At 46.0% G+C, this 13,206-nt stretch overlaps 1 protein-coding gene across 2 annotated transcripts in view; it reads left to right on the top strand.

Annotated features, from left to right (window-relative positions):
* Positions 1 to 458: 458 nt before the first annotated feature.
* Positions 459 to 13,206, top strand: part of SV2C (synaptic vesicle glycoprotein 2C) — a 261,367-nt gene continuing 248,619 nt past the window's right edge. For both annotated transcript variants that reach the window (XR_004026754.1, XM_003266080.4), the window contains exon 1: positions 459 to 635. The gene's annotated coding sequence lies outside the window, so the exon portion shown is untranslated. The remainder of the gene's footprint in view (positions 636 to 13,206) is intronic.

Raw genomic sequence — 13,206 nt, forward strand, 5'->3', positions numbered from 1 at the left:
AAGTGAACAAGTCAGTCCCAGGCCCAGAAATAGAATACAAACCCTGTTTTTGTCCGGTGCTAACAGAGTCCAGCAGTCAGAATTCCCTTGCGTCTCACGTTGGACCTGACCCGGGGGCGCCGCCAAGTGCGCAACGCAGTCACAGTTGGCGACTAATTAAGGACTGCCGCCCCTCTCCTTCACCTGCTACAAACTCACAGCCCTGACTTCTCCAGAAGTACCTACCACTTGGAGGTGGCTCTCCTTCCCCGCCCCCTGCCCCAGTCCCACACCGCAGCAGCGCCTCAGCACCGCGACTTGCCGAAGCACCGCGAGTGGCGCGCGGCGCCCTCCCCCGCCGCGCGCCGTGACTCCCTGCGCACCGCTGGTACTCTCGCCACGCCGCCGCCCGGCACTGCAGCACCAGGGGGAGGAGGCAGGCGGAGGAGGGGAGGAGGACCGCAGCGTGCAAGCCGGGAGCCACTTTCCCGCCCCTCCTCTAGCCGCTGACACGCTCAGAGGAGTCACCACTCCGCGCGCTGCAGGCGAGAGTGGCAGACGGAGGCAGCCCGGGGAAGCGAGCCGGAGTGGCGCCCGCACGGAGGCGGCTGCAGTGCTGACACCACTCAGGGCAAGGGTCTCAGACGGCCGGAGCGGTGAGTGGGGGAGGTGAAACGGGCATCCGCGGGGAGACTTTTCCCCGCTGCTGGATTTCTCTTTCCGACTGGTGGCCCGGCGCTGCAGCCTGGGGAAGTTTTTGCAGCCTTTTGGAAGCGCAACTTTGCCCCGCCTGCCCCCGGGGAAGCGGCTGCAGGTGCCCGCTGCTGGGTAGGCGCCTTTGTTGGGGAGGGACCAGGAAAGTAGGGGTAAAATAGATGCAGCGACCCCCGGGTTCGCTAGGGTGGGTCTGGGGACTGAGTCGCACTTTATCTGGGATTCCCAGAGGAGGTGGGCGGGCAGCAGCGGGGATGCAGGGGCCGCGTCTGCAGCGACCGCCACGCTCTTTTTTGCTTGTGTGGTTTGACGGGCAGGGATAGGCAGATTCAAATCTAGCAGCTCGGAGCCCCGGGCTAGGTACCTGGACCTATACCTTCATAGCAGCCTTAGGCTCAACTTTTCGGCGGGGATCCCTCTGCAGACGTGCAGGTGGCGGGAGAGCAGAGGTAGCCGCAGTAAGTGCTGAGAGAGCCTGAAAGAAACACCATGAATTTACAAACTCTTCCACATACATTCCCGAAGCTCCTGTCTAGCGTCCAAGCGAGAGCAAGGGAGGGCTGGAGAGCAGGGGAGCCCGCGGGGCTGAGGCTCTTTGTCAGCGCCTGCCCTTCCTACGTGACAACGCCTTCATTCAGCAAAAACCTTTTGGGCGCCTACTGTGCGCCAGGCGAGGCGAAGCAAACCCGAGGCTGTGAAGCTCAGAGGGGAGAGGGACCGATCCCAGTAAACAAGCTACCGAGGTAATCTTAGATGGCGATGAGGGCAGTGAAAGCCATCAGCCGGCCCTCTGACCCTTTCTCTTAGTGGGCCTTTTCCCCTCCGCCTGGGTTCTAGAACTGGGAAGGCTTTTCTCCAGAGCGTCGCGGGGAGCGCCCCCGGCTGGGCCCAGGGGGACTGCGGAATACGGGGATGAACTTGGCTTGGGGCAGCCAGCACCACGCGGCAGATGAACAATCGGGAGCAGATCTGTGGGCGTGCGGGGACCTTAGGCGGCGCGCGGGGGCGGGGGGAGAGGGGCTGAGCCACGGGGGCTGGAGGTGCAGCCTGGACGGCCTGAGCTGGGGGCGCTCGCGTCACCTGCTACGTGTGCGAGTGATGCAAATGCGGACCCGCGAGGGGCAGGCGGGGGTGGCGGGTGGGGGCAGGCGACGGAGTCTCCGTCTGGGAGCGCGCGTGTGTGCGTCAAAGGCTCTGGGTTGATGGATGCCCCGCGGCGCGCCTGGCGCGGAGAGCGGCGACCCGGCGGGGCAGCGGGGGGCGGGAGGACTGCGGCGGCGCGGGGCGGCGAGGAAAGCCCCGCACGGCCTGGGCTTGCGGGCAGGCGACTCCGCAGTGCGCCGCAGTGCCGGGAAGGCGCCGCAGCTACCGGCCGCTCCCCGGGGGACCGAGGAGATGGGGCGTCTTTTAAGGCTCCGAGTCCGGGATGCCCCGATGGTCTCCTCTCCCGCTGAACCTACTCCCTTCATACTTAGCTGACTGGTAGCGCGGTAGCTTCCGTTTAATTCTTCTCCTTAATTCTGAAGAATGTGGCATTAATCTCTCAGGTGTTCACTCATTTTCCATGGCAAGTTCCGAAAGGCCTCGTGCTCGTGGCAAGTTTTCATGTGAACGCCTAGGTGTTGAGGTTCGTGACGTTCTGTAGTGCCAACGCGTTGCGCCACCATTCTGCAGGATTTTTGGCAGGAGGCCTGGCCTCTAAGTGAGGTTTAAGAATGTCTTACAAAACAATGTGCCGCATTCCTCTTTCATGGCATAAAAATACGCATTAAAAACACTACTGATAATGCATTCTCTGGTGGAAAATAATAAATCAAATCCAGAATCCATTCTATTCTTTTTTTAAAGACCACTTTCTGGAAACCCAGTGACAAAGTTTTTCTACTGGCTTTACTGAAGGAGCCCAAATCTGCAGTATGTAGGCAAAATGAATGAAAGTGGACCGGGTTGGGAAAGAAGAAAGAAAGGAAGGGAGAGAGGAAGAAAGGCAGTTATCAAGGAACCCAGAGACACAGATGCTAGTCACCATTTCCCCAAATATTGTGTTATGTCACCTTGGGCAGGTTACTTACCCTCTTGGGTTCATCTTCCACCTCTGAGAAATGTGAAAAATAGCTTATACTAGCTCTTATGTACCTTACAGAGTTGTTTTGAAGACAAAAGAGATAATCTCAGAGAGCGTTGGCTTTGGAAATATAAATTCTCTATGAATGGAAAATATTAGCAAACAAAGCCCTTACACACACAGACACACACACACACACACACACACACACACACACACACACAATTTTATCTTTTAAAAAATTCTAGAGACTTTTCCCAGCATTGTTTTTTTAATGAAATTTGGCCCTCAATGTGAGCAAATGCAGACAATAGACTTTTCCTAACAGTCTAATATGCAATCAAATGCCATTAGCTGCTGACTGTCTGGAGAAGGAAAAAAAGAAGCTCTGGATCACATCTGAGTGTTTTGTTCATGTAGTGGAGAAATCAGATTTATTTTTCATGACCCAATGACAGTGAAAGTAGCTTCTCTGATCTGAGCAGCAGACTGGCCTAAGAGCTTGTAGTAAAAATCCTATTCATTGTTAACCCTATCATATTCCTTAAGTGTGGAAATGCTTCAAATAATAGGATCCAGTTCCCAATCTCCAGGAGATTACAGCAAAGGCATCATCATGTGCAATATATCACATGACGACAAGTACCAGGAAACCCATTTCCTCTAATTAGGAGTGTTAGCTCTTATTCTTAAGCAAACTTGATGACATATTGTATGAATAAAAGCATGTGATTTGTCAAAATGCCTCCTTAACCAGTCCACTGTTGTTATTCATATTACTCCATATAATGGTAGATTTCTGTGAGGAGTGAAAGCAAAATGCCTCTTATTCTGTGCAGCTATATCAGGGGAAAACCTTCAATACACTAGCGTGTTTCTTGGTTCCGTGTTGGTGAGGTTCCTGTTTGACTGTGGTTCACAGCATACATAGTATTCTCCGTTTAAACACAAACTCATCATTTCAATGAAGTCTGTTTGTAAACCCAGGAAAGGCAGCCCCTGGCAGGTATATATAGTTTTGATGCAACATTGCCACATTGTTTTTGTTTTTGCTTTGCTTTTTCAATCTCTGCACAGTTGAGCAACCAGCGTGAAATGTTGCAGTGGTTTGAATTTGGAGGTTTTTTCTTTATTTGAGACAGCTAAGAATATGAAGTTACAATTTTAATTCTTGCTAGAAATACGTCTTAATGGTATACTAAAACACAATTTTATTTTATCACAAACAACCCCTCCTAATTTGGGACAGCAGTAGTATTTGCACTTCAGGATGGCTTCCCTATTGAGAGGAATTGAACAAAATGAAATAAATGGACAGGATGGATTGGATGGTTTGGTCCTTTCTACTTCTAATATCCTTTCTTTCCAGGAAATAGAGAAATATATGATGAGTTATATTTTAAGTTTGAACTTTGCTTATAAGTAGTATAGAAAATGTGTTTTTAAAATAAATTAACTCATGTTAAAATTTTACATGAAGCTATAGGCTCCGTTTTTGTAGATAAATGGTCCATTAGATTTTGTATTATGCCATTAGATGTATGAATTAAAACAATTTGAGGGATCAAACTTGAAAAATAATTCCTGCTTAATATAAAGAAGATACTCGGATCAATTTAGTATGACATTTAAAATATTTTATGTTGATCACCTAATGCGCGTTATGCTTACTACATCTTTTCCCATAGATAGTATATAATACAAATGATTAAGACTGGACACTATAGGAATGGGCTTCAGTCTTCTGACAACCTTGGACGCTCTTACAAGTCAAGAGTACAGTGAGATTTATGACAAGTGAAACCAAGAGAGCTTTCTCTTATCATTTTCCACTGTTTGGAAACCCTAGAATCCTAGAGTAGCCAAATAGACCAGTGATTCTCAAATAGTTGCCTATATCATATTTTTCTGGGGAGCTTGTTTAAGTGGGAATTTCTGAGCCCCATTCTAGACATTCTAAGTTAATGGTTCCATGGTTGGGCCCAGAATGTGCTGTTTATCAAGCTCTGCCAAGTGAGTTGGATGTTATCATTAGGGGAACCACATATGCAGATGCACTTGAACTTGTACTACATAGCATAGCAAGAACCCAGAATGCATGGACTTTCTAAGCTATGTTTTCCTCCTTAATATTTACCAAGTATCTGCTGGAAGCCCTCAGTGAAATACCATTCTGTTTTGTGAGACAGATGTAAAGAGGACTAACTTCTTTGGTAAAAGCCATAGGAGTGAGTGCCATGGGTGGTTGGGAATGACTCCATGGAGACAGTTATATATTTGGTATCAAAGAAGGGAAGGGCATTGGCAGAAGGAACATTGTAATGACAGGTCAGTTGAGTGTAATAAAGGCTGAAAACCTTTGCATGGCCTTCAGAGCCCTAGGTGGTCTGGCCTCTGCTCACTTCTGCCGCCTCATTTTACATGAGCCCCAAACCACTTCCGTCCCCAGCAACCTTCAATCATCAGTCTCCTTCTGCAACCTGCCTCAACTTACCTCTACCATATTATCTCCTTCTGCTCATCAGATTTCAGTCCAGCCTCTAAGCCTCTGTTGTGAGGTTACTTTTAATACAGTGTACTTTTCCTCATAAAGTTATTAGAGAAAATATAAGATGCTCAGTTAAATTTGAATTTAGTTAAACAATAAAAATTTTTAAGTATAAATATGTCTCAAATATTGCATGGGACATTGTCCTAGTCCCTTCCAGCTGCTATAACAAAATATTTTAGACTGGGTAATTTATAAACAATGGAAATTTATTGCTCACAATTCTGGAGGCTGGGAATTCCAAGATCAAGGTCCCAGAAGATTTGGTGTCTGGTCAAGGCCTATTCCTCATAGATGTTCTCACATGGAAGGGGCAAGGCACCTCCCTTCAGCCTCTTTGATAAGGGAACTAATCCCATTCATGAGGGTGGAACCCTCATGACTTACTTATTTCCCAAAAGGCCTCACCTCTTAATACTATCACATTGGGGATTAAGTTCCATATATGAATTTGAGAGGGACACCAGCTTTCAGACCATAGCAGACATACTTACACTAAAACATTTTTTGTTGTTTATTGAAAACTTAAAATTATTTGAGTGTCCTATATTTTTATTTGCCAAATTTAGCAATCCTGTTTATGAAGCTCACTAATTTTACAATTTCCTTGTTTTAAAAAAAAAAATGGGATTCTTTCATTAATGCCAGTCCCCCTTCACTAATCTACAAACCCTAGGAGACTGAGGACAGGATTAGGGATAAATTGGTCTTGTATTAATCTTGCTGATTTGTCCTTCGTGTTTGAAATAGTATCTGGAACATAGTAGGAGCTCAATAAATATTATCAAATGAATTAATGACCTGTTGGAGAAAAACAGTATAACCATGAACAAGTTTCTTTTTTTTATTTTAATTTTAATTTCGTGTTCTGGGATACATGTGCAGGATGTGCAGGTTTGTACCATAGCTAAACATGTGCCACAGTGGTTTGCTGCACCTATCAACCCATCATCTAGGTATTAAGCCCAGAATGCATTAGCTATTTTTCCTAATGCTCTCTCTTCCCTCAGTCCCTCCCCGACAGGCCCCAGTGTGTATTGTTCACCTCCCTGTGTCCATGTGTTCTCATTGTTCAGCTCCCACTTATAAGTGAGAACATGCAGTATTTGGTGTTCTGTTCTTGCGTTAGTTTGCTGAGGATAATGGCTTCTAGCTCCATCCATGTCCCTGCAAAGGACATGATCTCATTCCTTTTTATGGCTGCATAGTATTCCATGGTGTATAGGTACCACATTTTCTTTATCCACTCTGTCATTGATGGGCATTTAGGTTGATTCCATGTCTTTGCTACTGTGAATAGCACTGCAATGAACATACATGTGCATGTGTTTTTGTAATAGAATGATTTATATTCCTTTGGTTATATACCCAGTAATGGGATTGCTGGGTCAAATGGTATTTCTGGTTCTAGGTCTTTGAAGAATCGCCACATTGTCTTCACAATGATCGAACTAATTTACATTCCCACCAACAGTGGAAAAGCATTCCTATTTATCTGCAATCTTGCCAGCATCTATTATTTCTTGACTTTTTAATAATCACCATTCTGACTGGTGTGAGAAGGTATCTCATTGTGGTTCTGATTTGCGTTTCTCTAATGATCAGATACGTTGAGCTTTTTTAACCATGAACAAGTTTCTTAACCTCTCTAAGCCTAAATTTTTTCAGCTGTGAAAAGATGATTTTGTAATCTACTCTTTAGGATTGCATGTAGAGATTGCATAAGGAAAATATACACAAAGCTCCTAGCATGTTACTTCATAGGCACTGTACTTTAAAAGGTACCTTTTCTTTTGTCTCCATATGTATCTTGTAAAATGAGAGGATACCTTTTTGATGTATAAAATTCACTTTGTTTTCATTATACTGCAATTTCAGAAGCAATCAATGTTTCCCAAGTATTTGCCAAACACAAGGTAGTCTGGAGGATTCAGCTATGCAGTTACAAAAGTCATGTTCTCAAAGAGCACCTACCTGTGGGCTGATAACACCTAGGGCCAGCTTCATGGGTCTTTAGCCTGAACAGTCACACTAAGCTTCCCATTTAGAAGAACCCTACATTTGGTTTAGTGTTGTGCTATCACCTCTTGAAATTCTGTGAGCAAGGGGTCCCATGTTTCCCTTTTGCACTGGGCCCTGCCAATTGTGTAGGTGGTCTTGTTAAGCTATGCATATTTGTATCCAGCAAATGCATGCAGAGCATTGTATTTAGTCTTCATGGTAACCCTGGCCCTCTCCTTACTCAGAGAACTTGTGATTTTCCTGAGATGCATGGCTTATAATTAACTAAACCAAGTAATCAAACACCTAGTTCAGTGTACTTTCCACTACATCGTGCCTGTCTTCACCTGATTACAATCATCTAGTGTGTTCAGACCTTTGGATGAGCATCTGGAGCTTTTAAAGACTATATCCTTAGGTCTCCTATTCTTTGGTGACTGCAGTGAATCCTCACTGCCATCACTGCTCCTATAATTGCTGAACAATTGGAACTTGAAGTTCTAGTTCTGCCTTTGTAGAAACACCGGGAACACTAGCAGCTTGATTTCTAAGATGCTATCTCTTCCAATATTTAGGTTTTAAAATCTGCAAATTTATGCAAGATAAGTAGTGAACTTCGGGCGGCTAAAATTTATCTAAGAGAAATATCTGAGATGTTTTATTCTTTGCTTTAAATTACCCAGCTGAGTCACACAGCACAGGAGCTTCTGCAGCAAGGAACAGCCATGCATTTTGGCAGTGGGTAGAGAAGGTGACCCACTTTGTCATTTCAAGCTCCGACTAGCCTCTTTTAAAATACACATATTTTAATATCACTTTTTAGTAGTTCTAAGCATGCCAATTTTCTTTATTTCATTTTTGTGCTTCATATCTAAGAAGTGATATTCTAATAAATCCATGGAGCAATTGTCGTGTTTGCCCTCACACCATTCTTTTCAACACAAGACAGCATACTCCAGTCAATGCATATTAAACACATCACTAGCTGCATTGAACACAAAACAATTTAAGTGTAAAGACTATTACTTTCTGAAGCATCCAATTAAATCTGCAACCTGTGTTTCCTGTTGGCCACATCCATATGAAGGCAGAAATTACAGACTCACAGTAGCAACCATTATCACTTCTGTGGTTCTCGTCTGACCCCAATTGTGGCATTCCCAGCCTGCTTCAAAGATTCCTCACTATTCTTTGATTCCTTGAAGATTGCTCCTGTAGTTCTTGTCCCCTGCTCTGGTCCCTGCAACAACATCACCACAATGTTGCCTAGCCTGCCTCTCGCTGCCCAGAATGCCTTGGTTTCAGTGTTGTGGAATCTGCTGATGCTGCCCTGTGCTCTTGGTGTCCCTGGAGAGTTTAGAGAATGTGTGAATGTATGAGGGCTGGTGTACAGACACGCCAAGTGATACAGTGTCCTGTATTTACAGTCAGTTCCCCTCTCTAATGCAGGTCCGTTGTCCTAGGACCATAAATAATGGGCCTCAAATTGCCTTTCACTCAGAATGAGCTTTCTATGAGACTTTTTTTTTTTTTTAAAGCCTACAGCAGCTCGTGTTCCCAGGCAGTCTTCCACTCAAGTACTAATCAGGCCTGACCCTGCTCAGCTTCCAAGATGAGATAAAATTCCAAGAGACTTCTTAGTTCCTCCCCTTCTAGATATGCTCAGAGGTATCAGAATACTCATCAGAATTTTGTATGTTTATTGCATCATTCTTTGCAGTGGTGAAAAATTGGAACAACCTGTATGTCTATCAGAACCTGATCACATTAATTATGGTTAATCCAAATAACAAAATACTACACAGCCACTGAAATGAATGAGATGAACCTACACGGTAAAATGGAAATATTTTGAAGATGTTGTTAGTTAAAAATACAGCAATTTATGACCAGAATATAAACATATATATTTGGTAGAATCAATATAGTATGATTCTACTAAAAAGAATTTAAGATTTTGAATATTAACAGATGATCCTTTAAGATAAGACCTTCCTTCCTTCCTTCCTTCCTTCCTTCCTTCCTTCCTTCCTTCCTTCCCTCCCTCCCTCCCTCCCTCCCTCCCTCCCTCATTCCTTCCTTCCTTCCTTTCTTGAGACGGTCTCCCTCTGTTGCCCAGGCTGGAGTGTAGTGGCCTGATCTTGGCTCACCACAACGTCCCTGCCTCGGGCTCCCGTGATTCTCCTGCCCCAGCCTGCCGAGTGCCTGGGATTGCAGGCACCCGCCGCCACTCCCGGCTGGTTTTTGCATTTTTGGTGGAGACGGAGTTTCGCCCTGTTGGCCAGGCTGGTCTCCAACTCCTGACCTCCAGTGATCTGCCCGCCTCGGCCTCCCGAAGTGCTGGGATTACAGACGGAGTCTCGCTCACTCAATGCTCAATGTTGCCCAGGCTGGACTGCAGTGGCGTGATCTCGGCTGGCTACAACCGCCACCTCCCAGCCGCCTGCCTTGACCTCCCAAAGTGCTAAGATTACAGCCTCTGCCCAGCCACCACCCCGTCTAGGAAGTGAGGAGCGTCTCTGCCCGGCCGCCCCGTCTGGGAAGTGAGGAGCGCCTCTGCCCGGCCGCCACCCCGTCTGGGATGTGAGGAGCACCTCTGCCCGGCCGCCCCGTCTGGGAAGTGAGGAGCGTCTCTGCCCGGCTGCCCCGTCTGGGAAGTGAGGAGCGTCTCTGCCCGGCCGCCCCGTCTAGGAAATGAGGAGTGCCTCTGCCCGGCCGCCACCCCCGTCTAGGAAGTGAGGAGCGCCTCTGCCCGGCCGCCACCCCGTCTGGGATGTGAGGAGCGTCTCTGCCCGGCCGCCTCGTCTAGGAAGTGAGGAGTGCCTCTGCCCGGCCGCCCCGTCTGGGAAGTGAGGAGCACCTCGCCCGGCCGCCCCGTCTGGGAAGTGAGGAGCGTCTCTGCCCGGCCGCCCCGTCTGGGAAGTGAGGAGCGCCTCTGCCCGACCGCCCCGTCTGGGAAGTGAGGAGTGCCTCTGCCCGGCCGCCACCCCCGTCTAGGAAGTGAGGAGCGCCTCTGCCCGGCCGCCACCCCGTCTGGGATGTGAGGAGCGTCTCTGCCCGGCCGCCTCGTCTAGGAAGTGAGGGTGCCTCTGCCCGGCCGCCCCGTCTGGGAAGTGAGGAGCACCTCGCCCGGCCGCCCCGTCTGGGAAGTGAGGAGCGTCTCTGCCCGGCCGCCCCGTCTGGGAAGTGAGGAGCGCCTCTGCCCGACCGCCCCGTCTGGGAAGTGAGGAGCGCCTCTGCCCGACCGCCCCGTCTGGGAAGTGAGGAGTGCCTCTGCCTGGCTACCATCCCGTCTGGGAAGTGAGGAGCGCCTCTGCCTGGCCACTGTGCAACCTTCCAAGTGTGAAGTGACAGCCTTTCTGCAGGTGTACCCAACAGCTCTGAAGAGACAGCGACCATTGAGAACGAGCCACGATGACGATGGCGGTTTTGTCGAAAAGAAAAGGGGGAAATGTGGGGAAAAGAAAGAGAGATCAGATTGTTACTGTGTCTGTGTAGAAAGAAGTAGACATAGGAGACTCCATTTTGTTCTGTACTAAGAAAAATTCTTCTGCCTTGAGATGCTGTTAATCTATAACCTTACCCCCAACCCCGTGCTCTCTGAAACATGTGCTGTGTCAACTCAGGGTTAAATGGATTAAGGGCTGTGCAAGATGTGCTTTATTAAACAGATGCTTGAAGGCAGCATGCTCGTTAAGAGTCATCACCACTCCCTAATCTCAAGTACCCAGGGACAGGAAGGCCGCAGGGACCTCTGCCTAGGAAAGCGAGAGACCTTTGTTCACGTGTTTAACTGCTGACCTTCTCTCCACTATTATCCTATGACCCTGCCACATCCCCCTCTCCGAGAAACACCCAAGAATGATCAATAAATACTAAGGAAAAAAAAAAAAAAGATAAGACTTTCTAGGAAAACTTCACCCTCCCTCCCTCACCCGTATTTGGAAGCCAATGGGCACTTTATGGATGTTAGGAGGGGACTTGAGGACCTATTGCAATTTTTGAGTTTATAAAATGTATCTCTGAAAATCAGGTTTTGCCTGGGACATTGACTTTCATTCAGGGAATAGATCATAGAATCAGTTCTGCTATAATGTTTGTTTTGATAAGGTGAATTTGTTCCATTGAGATTGATATACTGAAAATTTTGAATATAGCACAGATTTGAGATTTTCTTATGTACAACTATGTCCACATGAAACACAGGGTGAACACAAAATGCTTCACACAGCTGAGACAAGCCACATAGGAATATACAAAACTCATGCATACGCATGTGCGTGGACACACACACACACCCCTCAACATCTATGTCAGTTCATTTCCTGCATTATAAACTATACTGTTCACATCTGGTGTTACAAATGTCTGTAGGGTTTCTGACTGCTGTCCTTCTACCACTTCATGGTAACTCACAAGCCGTAACCCTTCCAGCACCCAGAAAGCTTCAGATCTTTTTCTAGGTAATGCACCACACTTATTGTAGTATAGATACATTTTTAATAATTTAACATGTATAAAACCATGCAACTATTTTTATTGGCACCTATGTTTTTCATATGAGTTTCACAGATGATAATTTGAGTGCTGTGTCTCTAACCTGATTTTTTTCCCATAAGCCCTTTATTGTGCAATTTTGCATAGCTCAATGATTTTTAGAAACACATATGTTGCATTATAAAAGAATTGATGATAACAATAAAACATCTTAAAATTCTGCCAAAAAAAAAAAAAGAATTTAAGGTACATTACAGAGTTTGGAAGAATAAAGATCAAACTCTCTTATCTTTTATGGTATGGAAAGGACCTTACATATTTTACTTTATATATTTCTGAATTGTTTGAGTTTTCAACAATAAGCACACATGACTTTTGTAATTAAGGCACCAGTAGAGGTGGTAAATATTAATTCCAATATACACCTGCAATGCTGTTTTTCAAGCATGTGTAAGTATTAGTGTTCTAGTGGCTAAAAAAGCGGTGCCAGTTTTTCTCATGGATGTTTTTCCAGGCAATAATGTAGGTGAGGTCATCTAAGTTGTGAGAACGTAAATTGCTTTGGTACTCAATACAACTATTTTCATTTTGAATGAAAAAGGAACATGGCTATAAACACTCAATACAGTGGCCTTTGAGCAGGGGCTGTTCATTGCTGACTTAGGTCATTAGAGCTGAGGATCGACCCCCATTCCTCCACCCCCACCCTCAATAAATCTTATTTGTCCAATAGCTGTCAAAAGCCTGTATTGATACTTGGAATATTTTGCTTTTAAGCACATTTTTTCACTCTACTATGACTGTGTATTTGATGAGATAGGAGATTGGCATTCTTTTTAATCTTCTCTTGCCATGGGCTGGGAATATTCTCCCCCCTACCATCTCTTCTTCCCCAACTCCTGCCATACACATATTTATCTATGGAAAAGTCTCCTAATCATCCTTCAGTCCTCAGCTCAAAGGTTCCTTTTCATGACACTCCACAGCTCTTTCTCAGTCTCTCCTAGGCCCCTTGCAGCTCCAGCTGTGGAGTGCTTCTCATATTATGTCATGGTGGGTGCTCTATGTGTATTTTCCTGCTAGACTCTTATACCTTGAGGAAGAGGCCAAGCCACTGAGATATTTGTAACTCCTGGCACTGGACACATAGGGGCTGGAAGCATTTTAAATTATTTTTAAACCTTTTTTATTAAGGCATATTATATAGAAAGAAAAGTGCATATTTATGAGGGTATAGCTGCGTTTTCACAAACTGAACACGTCTCTTTATAGAGCACCCATCAAACATCAGAAAGAATATTCCTAATGCCCCAGAGGTCCCTTGCATGCTCCTTCCAGTCATAACTATCTCCCACTACCCTGACTTCAGTCCTTTGGAGGTGCTTATCAAGTTCTTCCTCTC

The sequence above is a fragment of the Nomascus leucogenys genome, chromosome 18, assembly GCF_006542625.1.
Source record: "Nomascus leucogenys isolate Asia chromosome 18, Asia_NLE_v1, whole genome shotgun sequence".
In the NCBI taxonomy this organism is placed as follows: domain Eukaryota; kingdom Metazoa; phylum Chordata; class Mammalia; order Primates; family Hylobatidae; genus Nomascus; species Nomascus leucogenys.